Source organism: Zosterops lateralis (assembly GCF_965231275.1).
Source record: "Zosterops lateralis genome assembly, chromosome: 2".
Lineage (NCBI taxonomy): Eukaryota > Metazoa > Chordata > Aves > Passeriformes > Zosteropidae > Zosterops > Zosterops lateralis.
Window position 1 is genome coordinate 88189328 of NC_139763.1, and position 19599 is coordinate 88208926.

The 19599-nt window shown below is 40.1% G+C and overlaps 1 protein-coding gene across 3 annotated transcripts in view; it reads left to right on the top strand.

The window, feature by feature from the left end:
• TSPAN9 (tetraspanin 9) overlaps positions 1-19599 on the top strand; it is a 174725-nt gene that overhangs the window by 30709 nt on the left and 124417 nt on the right. The window contains exon 1 of one of the 3 annotated variants that reach the window (XM_083855605.1): positions 11707-11779. The exons of 1 other annotated variant lie outside the window; for it this stretch is intronic. The gene's annotated coding sequence lies outside the window, so the exon portion shown is untranslated. Of the gene's footprint in view, positions 1-11706; positions 11780-19599 lie in introns of those variants that run through there. One more of the 3 variants, XM_083855607.1, reaches the window with a different exon arrangement.

The following is a 19599-nucleotide window of genomic DNA, read 5'->3' on the forward strand; positions in this document are numbered from 1 at the left end:
CTATTTTTTAAAGCATGTCATCCCTCCCCGATGTGATGGAACAACTTAAAATTAGTGTTTCTTTTTGTTTCTGTGGTGAGATCACTGGGGATTATTTTCTGTTGAAGTTTGAGCTCACAGAGAGGGCTCTGAAACAATGTCTTGATTCTGGAAAAACATATCTGAACCTATGCCACTGCAGGACTGCATGAGCCGAGCCTTGAGGAGAAATAATGTTATTTCAGTGCAGTCATCAAGACTGACAGTATAGAAATTCCTCCATTCCCAAATAGTTGCTCTCTATTCATAGATAAATTTATAGAAAACTAAACTCGTGTCTTAACAAAAAGGCATGTTCTTGGCAGCAGGATGATTTTGACTTTTGATGAGAAAGAGACTGATTATCTAAGTGGGATTTTACAATTTTTTTTTTTGTGCCTGATTATCAAAAGCATGCAAAATAATAGCGGATTCAGTGTAGACACTTTTCCCTCTGCTTTCCAGTGATCTCTGCATTATTCACCTTTGATACTGTTTTCACCACAACGACACAGACTCTGATCTTCAGAAGCCTGAAAATGACTCCTTTATTTTTGAGATGTGTCTTCCTTATATACTGTTTTACTCAGACCAATTTGATGGGTGACAAAAGGGAAACCTCTTCAATCACATTGGTCAGACCAGAGGGACATCAAGAAGTCCCTCCTAGGAAAAGGAATGTATAACATAGGTACAATTTACAAGAACACTTCTCTTGTTTACAGAAAATTCCCTCGGAAAAGAATTTCAGAAAACCAAAACATCTCAGGCACGAACCAGGGCTGCACACCTTGAGCAGATGTAAACTGAACTTGAAGCATACCTTGCTTTGTTCCTCTTTTTTCCTCTCCCCTGACTGCTGGGAATCTTTTTCCTAAACTGTGTACATATGCAGAACTGTGGCAACCTGATTTGCACAGATTTAAACCCTTTACCACTCCAAAATCAGAAGGAGAGAATCCAAAAGTCTTGTGCTTCAGATCAGATGGGTTGCTCATTGCACCCAGCTAGGCAAGCCCTAAGAGCTTGAGAGAAGGTAAACATTCGGGTAAAGTGCAACAGCTTTGTGGGAGTCCTGATTTTCTGAATAAAAAAGCTGGGGAAAGCAGATCACGGAAAATTCTGTTACTTGTTTTCCTTTATTAGAGATTTAAGGTGGACATATTCCTGATGTTAAAGCCCTGCATCTAGTGACTGTGGCTAAGGTCCTCCTCAGGGCCAGCAGTAACACAGACATCTGCATTAGAAATATTAAACTTGCAGCCATTGTGTTTGATGAGCTTCCCAAATGATAAGAAGATGCCTACCTTTACGACTGATATTTGATCCGTATCTTGACATCTCCTGGAGCAAGCCAGTACATTATTTTTTGTCCTTTTATTTCCTTCCTGTTGGTGTATCAGGACCCTTTCTAATTGCATCATAATGCGGTATGCCAGAAAAGGGTTTATTTGTCAATAGTTAGAGCTGTAGTAGCTTGTCTGAATAGGAAGGCTGTGAAAGCTTGCAGGCTTTTAGGTGTAACAGAAGAGTGAAGGAAGTGCTCAGCAGATAAGAGCACCTCTAAATCACAAAATACAAGCTCAGCTGGGTTTGAGAGCAAACACAAAAACCAGGACCAGTTTGTGGGAAGAAGAGTCCTCAGGAAAAATTAATTTAAGCAGCCAGCAGGTAGTGTAGGAGTTGCTGCTTCAGTTCTGCCTATACAGTCTTAATGGCAATTATTGTTAGTAATATAAAACAAATAAAGTTGCCCCATGAACCAGCTGGATTTGAAGGTGGGTCAGTGAGCTGCAGCTGATACTTCTAAACTCCATCAGATATATGGGAAAAGCAGAATGCCTGGAGACATGTTTAACCCTTTTAATAGGGATGTGAAAAGTCCTCACTTCAACTGGAAGGGTTCGATTTTTGCCCTCTGGCCCTGCTGATGGCCAGCTGTCTTATCCAGGGCTGGTTGATTTTGCCAGTGGTTTTATTTAGAGTGGCTCTGCACTGACTGAACATCAGCTCTTTTAGTATCAAATTGAAAGCCATTAACTAAGCTTCTTAATACTGCCCTGTCTGGGTTGGGGAAAAGGAGAGGCTGAGTGTTATCAAGATTTTCTGTGGATGGCCCAGATCTTATCACAGATGTTACACATCAGTAATCATGGTTTCCTTGGATTTTCTTCACAATTAGATTCCAGTCTTGCCATTCTTGACCATTTGCTTTCTTGAATGTTCAAAGTTCACGTTTTTTAAAGTTCATGGGGTAGATAAAGTAACTTTGAAGCAGGTAAGTAACACTGAAGGTTGTGTAGATGATGAAAGAAGATGGGAGATGCTAATGGTTCAACTGTATAAGGCAGCCTGGGAGAAAATTCAAAGTTGGAACTTCTCAGGAGATATGAGATTGTAAAAAAGGGAGTTTCTTTGTGACAGAACATGATATTTCCACAGGTAAACATGAAAAACAGGAGGCTTGTGCAGACTGTCAAATAAGTAATTTGTTGGAATGTCAGTAAGCTACTTGAGCGTAACTGTGTCAACTGAGTGAATTACATTTCAGGAGCTGCTTTGTGAAAAGCAAAGTCGGGAATAGGCAGCATTCAGTATCATGGAAAACAAATTGGGACTGTAAGAGTTGGGGGGAAAAAAGCATAATGCTCTAAGTGCACTGTGGATACGCAGTAACAGCCATACAGGAGCTCAGTAGTGCAGCTTATTTATTATACTGTAAGCCTTTTTATTTGCAGAGGTATATCAGCAAGTTTCCTGTTGGAGTTGCAGTTTAAATCAGTTCTTTAAGTGGAAAGATATACAGTGGCAGACTGAATTTTGCTGATGTGATGATACAGTATAAATTTCCAATCTGTGCCAATTTCAGTGTGGGATTGAGGCAGACAGCATGTCTGCATTGGCAAAACCGAGGTGTAGACAAATGACTCTGTGTCTTCATTGGCCTATTGATGGCAGTACTTGCCTAAGTAGTGCTTTGTGGTCAGTGTGCTCTGCCCATGCAGTCACTAGTGCTCATTAGAGCTCTAGCCTTGCTTTCAGCTTCTTGGATTTCTTTCTGTAAGCATTGTTGAAGGGCATTGCAGGTAAAGGCTGTGGCTTGGAAGCTGTTGGGGTGTGTGAGGCTGGATCTGTGCTGCAGAATACAGCTCTAAGTGGAGACCATGAGGCAGTAATAGACTGCAGCCTCAGACTGTGTGACATGGCGTGGCTTGGTGCAGTCAGTTGCTTTGATGTGTGTCAGCTACAGTCCAGCATTCCAATCCTGTGTCAAAATGCAGATCTTCAGGAGATACCCTTACATCCTTGTGAGACTTTCATCATTTAAAAAAAAAAGCAAAACAAAAAAGAATTGAATTGTTAATGCTAAGGTCTTCAAGATACACATCATAAATGAATTTTCTTTTGAACTGTAATCAGAACTGAACTCAGGCTCAGTTGAGGTGAAATAACTGAAGGGGTAGCTGCAGAAATGGAAAAAGTCTTTAGTTAGAATAGTCTCCAGCATACAGCTGGAGAAACTGTTGAGCGTTTGATTGAAACTGTGGTGTTTCTCTTATGTAAATCCTGCCTCTGGCCAAAGGAATCGTTTCCATAGTCACTGTGTGGTTTGTTCTCCAACATGCAGTGTACATGGACATTGCTGTTTTCATTGGCTCAGAACTTCCCAATGTTCATCTGCAACAAAGATGCTGCATCATCTTCTTGTTCACTACAGCTGAGCAGGGAACTGCCAAAACATTATTGAAAATAAAAACCAAAAGGCCAGTGCAAATGTGGTGGTCAAACAGCTAAGAATGAAAAAAACCACCTAAACCTTTCTTTCCTCTTCACACCCCATTTTCTTCTTTCTTTTCTCACTTTTTCCTGTAGACTACCTGAGCTTTAATTCACAGATGCAGAAGGACAGAAGCTTTGCTGGTGTGTAGAACTGAAGTGTGTCATAAAGAAGGGTGTTTATTACCATTCCCTGTCTAGTTGTGGGATCACAAAGTGTTGGTAGCACTGAGTGACCTGATGTAGATATCTGTGAAGTCCCTGTTGCAATAGTGAAGCCAAAAATTTCCTGCAGCCAATATGCCATGGTTTTTGACTTTGACCTGTGAAACCACAAACCTTCATTTGAAGGTATAACCTCTAATTAAAAACTTACTTGCTATTCACCCTGCTACTTTTGTCTTCCTGGAGTTTTTTGTAGTCTTGTTTTTAATAACCTGGGTTATTGCAGCTTCTCCCAAGACTTTTACTAATGTGTAAGTGCTAAACAGCTCCTTGATTTGAAAGATGAGGCAGCAAGGAATTATAGTTTAGGGGTGTTTCTTTATAGTGAACATGCTGCACTGCATTTATATGCCTGCTGTGGAATGTCATCACATATTCCATAACTCAGTGTCGCATCAGAGAGCCACAGTGCAGGCTGGGCTGTGTTTTATCTGTTGGCTGCATCTCTCTGAGACTACAGACTAATGCTCCATCCCCATTTGAGGTAGGAGGGCAGTGGGAGCAAGATGAAGTGTCACAGCAGTCCTCATGCTTAATCCAGTTCCCAGAAATGACAAAAGGCAATGTGCCATCTGATACATTTCATGCACAGTGGTCCCAACCACCAAGGCCTGGCCGCTTGCCAGTGAGGACCTGAGCAGGGCAGAGTTTCAGAATGTGCTTGGGGTGGTCATGAATGTCAAGTTTCTGATGCCTCTCTGAAATGAGATGTAGTAACAGCTGTGCATTCCTATCCTGCTGCAGAACAGGAGTGGGATTCATGTTCTGATTCATATTCATTTGCTAGAGGGAGCTTCTGATTGCCTTCCAGATGGTGGTCAACTGAGTCTTACTTGGGTATCTTGAGAAGAGTCTGTTATATCAGGAAGCTTCAAGAACTGGGAGTGAAGGAAGAGGGAGAGAAATAGTCAGGAATCTTGGAAGAGCATTTTACCAGGAGGAGTGTGTTGGCTGTCTAAGGCAGCAGTTAATACAAAAGGTTATATTCAGGGGTGGGGAAGTCTGTTCCTGGTTCTTGGAACTTCTTGGTCATGATGGTACACTAGTTATGTCAGCCTCTGCTTCAGTATTTCCATCTGTTCGATGGGATGCTGCTTGGAAGACATACTCAACTCGACCAAATGAAGTTCCTCTCATGCAGCCAGTTACCAGGGATTGTATTTTTCTACTGTGCCTTAGTGTAGCCTGTATGCAAAAAAAGGGTGTTGGCATGAAAAAAGGAGTGAAAGACAGTAACGTCAACATTTTGTGCTTTTGTTTCACATAATACATCATCACCACTACTTGTTTAAAAGCTTTTGAACAAGTTTGTGTCTCTACAAGTAAGATGCTGTCATTCTTGCGGGAATTACTCTATTTTTCTCACCTTTAAAACTTGTAACATCCTGCTGATTCAGAAATGAGTGTGTCCCTTGGTATCGTGTTCCTTCATGGCTCTATCCTTTCCCTTCCTCAGGTCCTCAATCTAATTACTGTCAGTGCAACAGCTGCTGCCTCTGCACTGCCGAAATCTGTGTCTGTTCATTCCAGCAAGTTTCCCTCTCATTTCCAGGCTCAGCTGAGATGTACCCTCTGCCTGTGCCTCCTGTTTTTGTCTCCTCCCAACTAATGACAATAAAGCATTTTGGTGTACAATTTGCATTAATAAGATGAAAACAAAAATTGCCCCACAAAAACACAAACAAGCACTGAAAAAAACCTGTGTTGTGTGAGACAGTGGCTCCTTTGGAGCCTTGTTTTGATAACCTTAGATTGGAAAAAACTCCTACTGTGCATCTTCATGTCTCACTGAACTCTTTCTTCAGAGAGTTAAGATCAGCTCCCTTTCCCGACAGCTCATTGTTTGATCAGGAGCATGCAAGTGCCCAAGATGTAGGGCAACACAATGACACATGTTGTGTCTGTTCATGTGGCATAAGTATATATATAGGACAGGGCAGTATTGTCTGAAAATGTAATTAAATGTAATAAAAAAAAGGAGTGGCTGTGAAAAACATGCATGGATTATTCTAATCCTGCTCCCTTCAGAACAAAGAACAAATGGGGCTGCTGCTACTCTAGTTGCAGCCTGTTCTTCTTTGCTTATAAGCATGCATGAGGAGAATCAACTCCATGGAAAGTAAATGTAAAATCACAAAATAAATACCAGTAATGTATTTAAGGATGACTTCCTCTAAGCTTGCTGTTTTTTGCTCTTTCTTTGTCTGCTCCAAAGCTCACATAAAAAGTATAATGTGAAAATAAGGGATGGAGGAAAAAAACCAAGCCAGTCTCTTTTTTGCTTTTGAGCCATGTGAAGAATGCCTTCAAAGGTTTTTTAAATATATATATATATATATATATATATATATATATATATATATATATATGTTGTTTACTTAGATTTTTTGTTCCTCTGCACTAAAAATTTAGATGCACCAACAGTATGGTAGAAGAAAGATTGGTGTTTGGATGAAATGAGGGAAACAGAGATAGGAAATAAGGGGATGAGGGACAGTAAAGCTTTGTCCTTTCTCTCTGCCATCCTTTTTGATTTTAAATCTATTTTGCCTTTGTTTTATTTCCCATAAAGCTCAGTCTTTCAAGCTTATTTTTCACAGCCCTGGAGACCAGAATCAGAATCTCCACTCCCTTCCCACCTCTTTATGTTTACTAGTACAAACTAGAATTAAAATGAACAAACCCAAATTTAAAATAAACAAACCAAAAAACTGGAATTTCAGAATGTACAGCCAGACTGAAGTTGCCAACACTGGGTATGTATGCTGGTGCATCTGAGGAACTGAGGTCGTTTCACTGATGCTACTCAGTATTGAGCACTTGATTGTATGGAAGTAGCCATGGAGTTAACTCCTCCATCTTCTACCCATTCCTACCCTCCGATCAGTAGATGATGGTTTCCTCTGTTCATACATAAATAAGTTGTCAAACTGACATAGTAGGAACATGCTAGAATTTATAGGTGACGTGAGCATTTAAATTGTCTCCTTGTCAAGGTAAGAGCTGCTTTTGTTTTCAATTTCCTGAGGCAGAAAAAGAGAAAATTGCCTTTTGCCTGAGGTTTCTCAATGACATACGAGTCCCCAGGGCTGCAGCCCCACTCCTGTTTCTGGTAGAGACCCTGACACTCCTGGACAAGCACAGGCAGCCCTCCACTCCTGCATCTCCTGCATTGTAGATCCTCCAGTTGTTAGCCTTGCATGCAGAGTCCATCCACTAGCAGGTCTTCCAGGTGACTTCCAAATTTGAGTCTCTCCAAAAGGTGGCCAGGACCATCCTGATCTGTCCAGAATCCAATTCCAGTAGTTGCCTGACTCCCAGGACACATGCATATCTGTCTGCCAAGCCATCTAATTTAGCTACCTGTTTAGCCAGCAAGTAGCTGCTGGCTTTATAGTTCCTAGCAATTACACATCCACTGCAGTTGCTGACACTACACATACATGGACTTCAGGACCTGTAGTCCCACTCCAAAATCATTACCATCTGCAGAAAAGTGAATAAGTAGGCTCACTGACCTTTGGATACCAATCATTCCCACACAGAGTGGAAAAAAATATTTTTATCATTTATATTTTTTAATGACTCATTCAAGAATTTTAAACTATTAGGTAGCTGCAAAACCTCTTTGTGAGGTTATGACAGTGATGGATGCTTGGCTTTCTGGTCATCTTTGCATTTATTTTTCTGTTAAGGTGTTTTCTGTAGTGCTTATCATCAGCATATTTGTGTGCTTATGTAAAGAAGATTCATGATGTGATGAATGATGACCTGACAGGGTTGATGATAACAATTCTGATTAGTTTATTTATGAGCTACTACTTTTTTTTTTGCTGCAACTGGTAAAATATAAGAGGGATGAAAAGGATGTGGGAACTCCAAAAATACCTCTCTCTTAGGCTTTTTTTACCCAGCTGTTAGTTTGGCTCCAGTCCTTCGGTTTCCCCCATCTCTATCCGCTTTTCTCTTTTTTTTTCCCCCCTCCACCTTTCAATCTGCTGCAGCTGTTAGAATTTCATCATTGTCTCCAAATACCGCGTTTCCCATTAGCAGCACAGCCCCCTCTGTGCTAAGGGGAATGTCATTTGTGTGCTTTGCATGTGTATTATTGTTAGATGGTCTGCAGCCAAAGCAGTACTTACACCTTTGATTGCAGCAAGGGTCAATTCCTCAGTAAGAGGCACACACAGGATACATAAATATTGAAGGATGAGGTTTGCAGACTTGTGGGTAGAAAGTGGTTAAGCCTTTTTGTTCTCATGCTCTGCTTTTCAGATGCCTGCACTGTAGTTAGCCTTATCAGCATTTGATTTAACCCTGGATGCCAGGATATTTATTCATTTTGGCAGTTTTAGTGCCATGTCACTCATTGACTGTCACAGTTGTATCATATATTAGATGGCTTATCCTAAAAAACCATTTCAGGTATGAAACCGCTGCTCATTCTAATACACTTTATCTGATATATCTGATGGGGTGGGGGGGTGGTGTTTCAGCTGATTTTTAGGTTTAATGTGCATTTTGAGTCAATGGCTGTTGTGAATTTTATTCTGCTCACTATCTTAATTTCTGCCTGATACCCATTTTGCATTTACTTTGGCTTTGCACAAAAACTCTGGTAGTACCCTTGCTTTTTCCTTACAGTCTTCCATGATTAGAGTCTCTGATGGATTCCTGCAGGGCATGTCAGGGCATCTTAATTTGGATGTGGGGGTCAGCTTGGAGTTCTAAGTTACTCATAGCATGGTTCCATCTTGCTCCCACAAAATGGCCTAAAATAGATGTTAATTACAGTGTTTCTTTGCTACCCTCTGGTTCTCTTCAGGAGAGGTCTTAACTCTCCTCAGGCTAAAATGCCTATAGATTTAACTTACTGGTCCACTGGGAGGAGAAACTTATTCCAGGGAACACAACGGGCCTTTAAGTCCAAACTGGTTTGTACCTGCACATATAGTCTACATCCGTGTATCTGTGTGCCAAAATAAACCGTGTGACCTGGGATGTATAGGATAAATCATAGGACATCTGTGCTCACTGATGCAGAGCTTCTGTTTGCACACCTGAGCACTGAAAGCATCATGCCATTGTATATTGCCTCATTTCTACATTGGATGCATATTGTGAATTCTGTTGTGCAAATACAACCTTATTTTGTGCAATCTAAGACTGTTTAAAGCAAAATACTTCTGACTGGACTTGTCATCTTCTATTCTTCCCTCTCAAAAAAATGTCAAGGGCATTTGCACAACACTGGCAAATCTAGATATTTTTCTTTTTTTCTGTCATGTTTGTTTCATTAAATCCTTTGTAAAAAAAAAAGAGATAGTAGATGCAACTCCTTTTGCAGTGTTCTCTGTATAATGCATGGACTTAAGATACCTTCTAGTCTGTCTGCCCCCAGCATATCCTGGTGGAGGGGTTTATTCCTCTTCAGGTGCAAAACTTTGCATTTCCTTTTGTCACTTTTCATGAGGTTCCTGTGAGCCCGTATTTCCAGCTTGTCAAGGTCCCTGTGAACAGTGGCATAACCATCTGTTGTATCAGCAATCTTGTTGGTTTTGTATCATCTGCAAATTTGTCAAGGGGAGACAGTGACAGTGGCAAATACAGCTTCACAAAATACTCATTTACTTTGGTAGCTCAGACTGAAAGCAGGATCTTGTCAGGTGGCCTTGGGAGAAAGAACTGGATGGAGTTTAACTCCATTGTGTAAAGCTTAAAAAAGTTTTCCTCCACCTCCGGGCTCTTGGATTTCTCTGCTGATGAGAACTGTATGTGACCTTTCTATGCTTTAATTATTCAGGAAGAATGTCCTACTCTAATAAAAAGTCTGGAATAAATGCTTCAAATGACTACTTCTGATGTGTTCTTTAGATCCCGTAAGTCAAGGAGATCCTAGCTGGAAATCCTTAGGAGACTCTAGGAAGCCCTGAGGGGCTGCAGGTGTTTTCTCCCAGTACACAAGTAATGCTCAGCACACTGCGAGTTAAAGGAAATGTGATTTTTTTTGTAAATAAATACAGATTCATGACTATCTTGGATGGACCTTTCTGTTTCTTACTTTTACTAGTCAGGAGGGACCTGCTCTCCTCTCCTCTGCGACTTGTTGGCCACGTGGCTTTGATATGCTGCATGCAGGACAGAATGCCCAGCTCTCCTCCACCTGGTGTTGAATGCTGCTGGTTGAAAATCGCATCTGCTATGGCTAATGCTCACAGTAAGCAGTCCTGAAAGTGCATTTTTACCTTGTGTTTATTGAGGTTCCGTGGAGATCACTTTAAACAGCACGTTTCAACTCTGCAAACCCTGGTCTGAAAACAGGTGTTGAAAACTGATTGCCAACTTGCTTTGGGGATATGGACTTAATTGGTTCATTCTGCTAACAATATTTTTAATAGACTTATCTCTTACAAGTCTCATCAAGTCTGCTTTGCTTTCTCCTGCCAAATAAATATTCCCTAATAATCCCCAAATCTCTTCCTTCATCTTCATTATTTATTTGCTTGTTTAATAAATATTTTTTTTTCCTCCCAGAAGCCTAAACTGACTTACATGTGAGCTGCTCCTTGGCTGAACCACATAGCAGTTGCTGTATGGTGTGCTGTATTTGTCAGTGTCCTCTGAAAAACTGCTGGTACTCCAGAAAATCAGGGCTACATAGTGATTGATGTTCCTCAGGCATGTGGAGGTGCCTTGGGAGAATAATAATGAAACAGGTCTTGCATGTCTCTGCTATGCTAAAGCAACAGGGAAGCAGTTAGTTCTGAGCTTCTCTTCTTCAATCCTTAAAAATTCTCAATGACTTCAGAAAATGCTTGAATGACATTAAAAAAACCTCCCAAAGATAGGGATCTTCTTGGGCATTTGCAGGATTATGGGCTGGATCTCCTGTAGAACCAACCCCACACTGCAAATGCCTTCCTGCTTGAGAGTTAGACATAAGCAACTAGTAACTGATTCATTTAACCTGATTTATTTTACCTAAGCATTCTGCATAATTACTTCATAAACAATCTGAATAAACATTTTGAATGATGTTATTTTAAAATTCAGTTGATCTAATTTATTTTCCACAAGTGTATCTTTAGAATAGAATAGACTGTTTCAGCTGGAAATTTATTTCAGATAAACTTCTGCTCTGTCAGCATCCTAATGGAGAAATTGCACACATGATCTGCAGCACCTTTTTCCAAGGAAAGAAAAGGAAGGAAATGCAGATTTGCAGATTTTGTCCATGTCACTCACTCACAAATAGATCCCTGCAGAATAATAAAGAGCTTCAGTGTCATTGACTTTTTTTTTTTTAACTAAATAGTCACAGGCTTCACGTAGTATAAGGTCCCTCTAGCTGGGTACCATTTTAGGAGAGCTCTATATTATATTACATGTTTCTAGCTGCTGGTTCAAATTTCTAAAGTAGGATTTTTCTGATTACAAGCTTAAGTTTGAATTTCCAGCCCCACTGAATCCCCCTCCAAATCTGCTGACTCCGCCAGGCAGACTGATGTTTTAGTGGATTTGTTAATGTTCAAGCTACATTCTTACCATTCTTTTCTCACAGGAAAATATCTGTAAATAACTCTGTCTAAAATTTCTTACTCTGCTGGGTTTCCTGTCACTCTCAGGAACTTTAGTGCCTTCTTTATTTTGAGTGTTACTATATCTCCAGGAGCAACCAACTGAGGGTATGATGACGGATCAGTGCCATTTGGGTAAAAAAGCATATGTTGAAATGTGCTTTTCCTACCTTATTTTAAAGGTGCATAGTATCACTTTATTCTTGTATGTAGTAAGGGAGATTTTTATTTCTAGGTTTTAGTCTTAAAGTAGGATTATTTTAACACTAGTTTCTTCCTTTGTTTCCTGCATGAGTCATTGGTTGTATTAAGGTTTAGTGATTGAATCTCACCCAAAAGCCTTTCTCCCCCCCACCCTACAATTCTAAAGTTTTCATATCAAAAATTGCATTTATTGTATCAAGAACAAGGAGTCCAGTTTAACTAGGAAAAAAAATTGCAGAGCTGTTACTGAGTATAAAAGCTAGTTGTTACCTTGAAATTGAATTTAAAGTTTTCTTCCCCTTCAAGACAATTGCACAAATTTATTTAGTCTCATTTCAAGTCTTTTGTCTCATCCCAAAACCACTCTGTAGTTTCTTTTGATTCGAAATAGATGCACTAATGAACTCTTTCAACAGAGCTGTGTTTAGGTCAACATTTTTGAACTTTTGCACTTACAAAGCAAAGACTTGAATATATTTCCCTTTTTTTATATTAAAAGGATTTGTAAGAAGATTGTGGATAACTGGCAGTTTTACAAATTAACCTGAAGTGTGAATTTCAGAACTTTAAAGCAGTAAAATGTCAAAAGTTAGTCAGTATTCTCTGTTTGTACCACCACCAATCCTTGTTGCACTTGGGATGTGAGGTTTCTGTGTTTTTCTGAAGAGCTCTTTTGACACTTTCTCTCAAAAAGCCCCAAATCATCTATTTGCTGTCCAGTTTCAAAAACTCAGCAGAACATTTGAGAAGTGCTAGGTAGTTCACATTCATCAGGGTCATTATCTTGGATACCTGCTGGCTTTTAGTGACGTTTCAATCCTTCTAAAGATTGCTGTAGGAGTCAGTCAGCAAACCCATGAGGACCTTCTACAGCACTGTGCTGGGGCAAAGACAAAATGGATTAAACAGTGTTAAGCAGTGCCTTGGTTTGAGAGAATTCTGTTGCTCCAGGTTTTAGCTGCAGTGTGGCAGTGTTCTAGCTTGTGTCAGGAGTGTGGTTGGAGCACAAGTGCAGGAAGCTGTGCATTATCTGTGCTCTGAGTGTGTGTGGAGTCTCCTCTTTCCCCACAGCTGGGTGCCTGAGCTGGATGAAAGCTTTACCACATTCCTCAGCTCTTAAGAGTGGAACTTTCTGCTTTGAAAGGGTGGGATACCTGTAGCTGATGGAAGCCCCAAGCATGGAAAGCTGTGGTCTTCTTGCAAACAACACCTTGGGAATTTCAGGATGTTTAGGTTTTCTGCTCTCACTAGAGAAGCCTGAAGGTTAGTCAGCTCTGCGTGGAGGGGAATGTGTTGTAATTGTACACTCTCCTGTAGCAGGTAGGCAATTATATGCAAGAATGACACAGTAATAAGAACTACAAGCACGAGCTGGTTTAAGGTAAGATCTTGTTGCTCTGGTTGGCTGGCAGTTTGGACTTAATTGGAACTTATTTTATTATTCTGATAATTTATATTGAATTTCAATGCATCGTGTTGGCTGATAGGAGTATATTAAATGTAGCAAATCTTCTGCTGGGTAGTCTATAATACAAGGCATTTTCAAGAGCTGGCAGGCTTTGTACAGGCCAAATTATCATGCAAAATGTCTGAGAGCATATGATTTATGCCAAAGGTGCTGTAAGACTGCATAAATTTAAGACTTTTATTCTCAACTATTGCATTCATACACTAAAATAATTATAGGGTGCTGACGATGCAGCACCATTTAAGAAAATGAATGACTTAATTTTACTTAAGTCTATTGTTAAAGATAAAACTATGCTACTGTATTAAAAAAAAAGAAAAGAAAAACCCTGCACAAGATGATGAAGTGCTGTCAAGTCACAGATCATAACACTGCAACTGGGAGTTGCTCTCTGTGGAGGAATTGTATTGGTTTTACATTCTTTATTTTAAAGTGTCCTTACATGATCAAACTGATCATACAAATGTTAAAATTTAGTGAGAACCTCCATTGCAGTTAACCTTTCATATTGACTGTCTAAGAGTGTGGCCAGCAGTTGGATCTGAACTGACTCACTGCTAAACCTGCTATAATTATTTATAATCATTGTCTGTGAGTGGGGGTGGGGATATCATTACTTCTGACACAAAGATGCTCAGAAGTAGAAAATTACTAGGTTTTGTGTGTACACATTGTACCACAGTGGTACCACCTGATGGTTTGCACTTGGGTGTGAGCACCTACAGCATCAAGCTGACCCCAAGACTGTGCTTGCCCATATCCTGTTTGGAAACCAGCTTCCTCTGTGTGTGTGGGCATTGTTTGTGCTGTAGGAAACCAGGACTATCTTCTGGTTGACTGTAGGAGAGCTCGTCCGTCCACTGAGGCATGGGGTTTGTGAGGCCTGCAGGGGAGGGAGGAACTTGACAGGCTGTTGGCAAAGGAACAGTCACTTCTCTTGTCCTCACCCTTACAAACAGGTTGGGTTCTCCAGCAAAGTCCTTGGCTTTCCTTATGTGACCGACCAGATGAAAAATATGAGTAAACTATGAAAAAGACTTAAGGGAAAAAAGATAAATTATTCCCCACCAACTTGCATCTGCTGTTAAGAATAGGCTGAAGAGGTAACTGAAGCAAAGAGCTTGGACAGGCAGTGACTGGACAAAGAAATGATGCTGAGAGGTGGCCCATGTCAAGTCCAAATGTAACAAACTGCAGCAGCCATCACTCAGCAGTTCTTCTTCCTTGTGCAGTGCTGTGGCTTGTCAGGTCCTAATCCTCATTAGTTACCCTATTAGTAGCCTACAGCTGTGTGGTACTTTGATATAAGGCTGGGTTTGGTGTCCCAAGTGGAAGCAGTGGAGCTGGAGAGGAGGAAGTGTAGGGAAGGATGGATGGATGTACAGATGTTTTGCTGTACCATTTCTTGACCCCCTGTATAACTCCCTTACATGAGGACCCTGAAAGCAAATTTAGTGTTAGCAAGACAAGTCTACAGTGCATCACAAGCAGTTTCCACTTCAGCTGCTTCTCACTCATCATCAAAATTGAAATGGGAAATGGGAAAAAGTGCAGTGGGAGAGGAGTAATAGATAAATAGCTGATGCTTTTTGCTAACAGTTCTTTCCAGATCAGCATGACACTGACAATCCAAGTCCTAGTTGTGCTAGAAATTTTTGATAAGAGCTCAGACATTTAATATTTGAAGTGACCTTCCTAGTTTAAGTTGTGATGGATGTATCTTAACATTTTTTTTTTTGCTTCACATCAATCCTCTGGTTTTAACATATTTCCAATTCTGAGCAATCTAATATTTTATTTTTATTTTCTTTAAGTAAACCTAAAGTATTTATCTGGAGCAGTATTTATCTGCCAGAACAGGGTGATGTTGATATAAACTGATACACTGGTGCTCTGTTTTCCCAGCCTTCCAGAAAATCGCTGGTCAGCAATACCTACTGTGAAATATATAGTCTTCAGGTGATATAAGAGAGGTGTGTGGACTTAAAGGCTTTTGTGGAACTGTGCTGGATTTTTCTAAGATAAATTTAATTCCAACTCTGATAAAACAAGTGAAAGAACTGCAAAAAGCTTGACAGTTGCAAGAGAGTGACCTATAGTATAGTGACCTCTAAAGAAGAAAGAATGAACACTTTTTTTTTCTCTCATCTGTGCTGCTTAAGAAAGCTTGGAAGATTATTTCCACGGTTTTTGCCACTTGTAACAATAGAAACTCAGATTTGGGTAAACATCAAAAGATGTTTTCAGTAATTGGAGAGTAGTGGCATCACAGCTTTCAAATGAATTTTGAAATAAATTATTACTTGAAGATCCATATTTTTAAATGTTATTCAAGCACTTTCTGAATTAATTGAGAATTTTTAAGGATGGAAGAATCACAAGTCTACAGCAGAATTGCCTATTTTCAGAATACAATGAAAAGCAAACTTTATCATTCTGCTGTATTAAATGCATCCAAAAGTCCAAAACGTGTTGAGAAAAATGCCTTTTTTTTCTTTTTGTAGTGTGGTTTTAAATTCCCAGTTTTATGATAAGTTAAATAAAATGGAACTTATCTGGATTAATATTTTTCTCCCATCATTAATTTAGTTGTTATTCTCTGGAGAAAAATAGATTTGGTGTTAGCTTAGATGTTAGTTTTGGCTGGGAGAGTGGGGAATAAGAAAATGGTTTTACTGCTTCTCATCATATAATGAATGGTCCATGGATCAAGAATTTCAATTTCCATGTATTTTGCATTATGTTAAAACCTCAAAACTACTTATTAGCTGGTGTAATATTTAATTTAGGATTATGTAAAATCGGATGTGGTTTGAAATCTGGAAATGAGTTAAAACTGTAAAAATTTGTTATATGGTTATATAAGGCTACATTAATTGTGCTGGAGGCTTAAAGAATAATGTTTCTAAAAACATGCTTTGCATTTAAAATTAGCATTAGGGCAAAGAATCTGTTATATGTCCAAGTTTATTTGTTAGTTAGTCTGTGTTGAAGTATAAAAATTGAACTTATCACTGTGTTTCAAGGTTTGGGGTATTTTTAGTTAGGAGAATTTTTTTTTTTCTCTGTTAGTCTACAGCTTTGTGTGAAGTTGTGTTGGGGTTTAGCCCCAACCATCAACCGTGCAGCAGCTTCTTCCCTGTGGGATGCTGAAGAGGATGGGAAGTGTAAAAGACAGAAAACTCATGGGTTAAGATAAAGACAGTTTAATAGGGAAAGCAAAATCCGAGCACTCAACGCAAAACAAGGAATCATTCACCGCTTCCATGGGCAGGCAGGTCTTCAGCCATCCCCAGGACAGTGAGGTTCCATCACAAGTAACGGTGACCTGGGAAGACAAATGCCGTCACTCTGAATATTCCCCTCTTCTTTCTTCTTCCCCAAGCTCTACATACTAAGCAGGAGACCATATGGTCTGGGAGATTCCTAAGGTCACTTGGGGTCAGCTGTCCTGGCTGTGTCCCCTCCCAACTTCTTGTGCACCCACAGCCTCCTCAGCTTTGGGGACAGCGAGGAGCAGAAAGAGCCTTAATGCTGTCCAAGCATTACTTAGCAATTAAACAAAACCAGCAAAAAACTCTGTTATCAGCACTATTTCCAGCACAAATCCCATACCAGCTCCACACCAGCTACTGTGAAGAAAATTAACTGTACCCCAGCCAAAACCAGCACAAGTGGTGATGAAACTGAACTAGTTGTTTAAGCTGCAGTGAGAACAGTAGCTTCTCAGAAAATAGTGCTGCTGTCAAAGGTGATATCACCCAGTTCTATTCTACACTTCATTTAACAGCAAACCTGGAATACTTGAACATGTCTGTCTAATTAAAAATATTTTAATAGCATGGCAGTTTTTAGATCTTAGAAGTTGTCATAACTTGGAATTTTTAGTAATTTCATTTGAGGTAAAAATATACCTTAAACTTGCAGACATATCTGGTTATCTGATTTACTTAAAACATTGAGAGACAAAGCAGTCATTGTTCATAACCAGCATGGGTTCACATGGGGAGAGTCCTGCTTAAGCAACTTAACTTCCTTTTATGACAAGGTCACGCACCTAGTTGACCAAAGGAAGCTTTTTATTTTTTTTGTAATTTTATCAAAGCTTTAGGTACTGTTTCTCACAATGTCTTTCTGGATAAACTGTTCATCACACATCTAGACAAGTTCATAGGACATGGAGTGAGCAGAGGGCTGTTGGGTGGGGCTCAAGGGGTTATAGTAAATGGGGTTACATCAGCCTGGCAGTCAGTCACCAGTAGAGTTCTCCATGATTCTGTTTCAGGGCCAGTGCTCTTTAATGTCTTCATAAAGTATCTGGACACTTAAACCAAATGTATCTTAAGAATGTTTGCTGACGAGGAGGGGTGTGGGCACCCTCAAGAGCAGAGAAGCCCTATAGAGAGATCTGGATAGCCTGGACAGTCAGCAGCCATATGAAATTTAGCAAGGGAAAGTGCCACATTCTCCACCTGGGATGGGACAATCTTGATTGTCTTTCTGGTCACCAGTGACAGGATGCAATGAAATGAAATGACATGAAATGAAGCTACATTAGGGGAAGTTCAGCTTGGCTGTTAGGAACAGGTCCTTCACTGAGAAGGTGGAAAATCACAGGAGCAGCTCCCCAGTGAAGTGGTCACAGCATCAGACCTGTCAGAGTTAAGGAGTGTCTGGCCAAAGCTCCTAGTCATAGGCTCTAGTTTTAGGCAGTCCTGTGAGGAGCAGGGTGTTTGACTTTCTGGTCCTTATAGGTCCCTTCCAACTTGAGATATTCCGTGATTCTGTGGCTCATTCTTTTACCTACTATGTGGAAAATTACAAGGCTCTTATTTAAAATGCAGCAAACACCTGCCAAATTGTTCACAGTTTTATTCATTTGTCTTTTGTTACTGTGCACAACCTTTGCTTTTTTCAGGTTTTGATTTTAAAATGTGACTATCTGCATTCAGCCTTTTGCATTTGAAAGATGAGCAAAAATTCAGGATAATGTTAACTCCTGCAAGGTCTGGTGTAAAAGTGCTGAAATGTACTTTTTAGCTGCTCTGTGAGGCTTTTGGAGCGGCTGGTTTCCCATTAGGGTTTCCGTGTCAGAATGGAAAAGACATGTGAAGCAAGCAGCCTCTGCATTGCCGTGCTGCAGCAGAATCTCATAACGTGAGGTATCTGCCTGTAATTCAAAACTTCAAGAGAGATCCAGCTGAAGCAACAAAGGTCCCACTTTTGGCATTTGTGCAGCAGCTGCCTGGGCATTGTGCCATTCATCAGAGGCAATACACATTCCCTCTCAATCCTGCTGTGATTCCCTTCCTCCCTCCTGTTTCAAATGCTTTCATAGAGCTGAGCAATGTGAACTTTCATCAGAGGAGGTAAAAGTAGTGTTGCTCATTCTGAACATGCTGGGATTGTTTTCCTAAGTTCAAGTCCCACTGAAGGTTTATTCCTGTTTTTCTACTCACATTTGCTCCCTCTTTGCCCTAGAGCTGACTTGTTCTTTGGTGTAGTTACATGAAAAATGCTAAGACCCTTTTCCAGGCAAAGAAAATTAATGTCCTTCTACACTGAGCTGTACCGCATTCCCAGTAATCCGGTTATGTTCGGTCCTTTGCAAATGGAGACCATAAAGGACGGGCAGCTTTGATCCATCTCAGTTACAATTGCTATGATATCCCATCCTTGGAGTCAATGTGAGGTTTTTACAGCAACAGTCAGTATACTTTCTGAATGTGGAACTTAATTTTCATTGTTACATGATATAAATGGTGGTTGGGGAGATTTTTATTACATCATTTTGTAAGAAGCTGTAGCTAAAAACATAAATATCATCTATCTGTCTTCTGGAAAAAAAAAATTGAAGTAAACCCAAAACTTTGTCATCATGAAATAAACCAAGAGAACCTCTGCACAAGAGCAGCTGTGAAAGGGAATACTGGATGGGTGGTCTCTCCATCAGGGAATCTCTCTCTCAGTCTCTCCCCGCTCTCCCCACCCCTTTCTCATGCAAGCAGTCTGGTGAGCATTTAGATGAGGTCCTACAGGATAAACCAACTTGCTATTTTAATATATTTTGTGGTAAGATTGTTGTGTTTAAAGCTTACTTCAGCTGTATCCCATGTGATCTTGTTGGCCATGTACTGAAGTAAGAGACTGCTGTGATAAAATAGATGTGGAAGTAATGCTGGCTATGAGCAACACTGAATCATAGTGGTTGAAAGAGCCTCTTTGAGTCATCCCTGCCCAAGAGAAGATTCCACACACAGAACCTTAAAGATAGTGCTCTGAATTGCTCTTAAATCCTTCAAGCTGTAGAGCAATTCAGCTTGCCTTTTG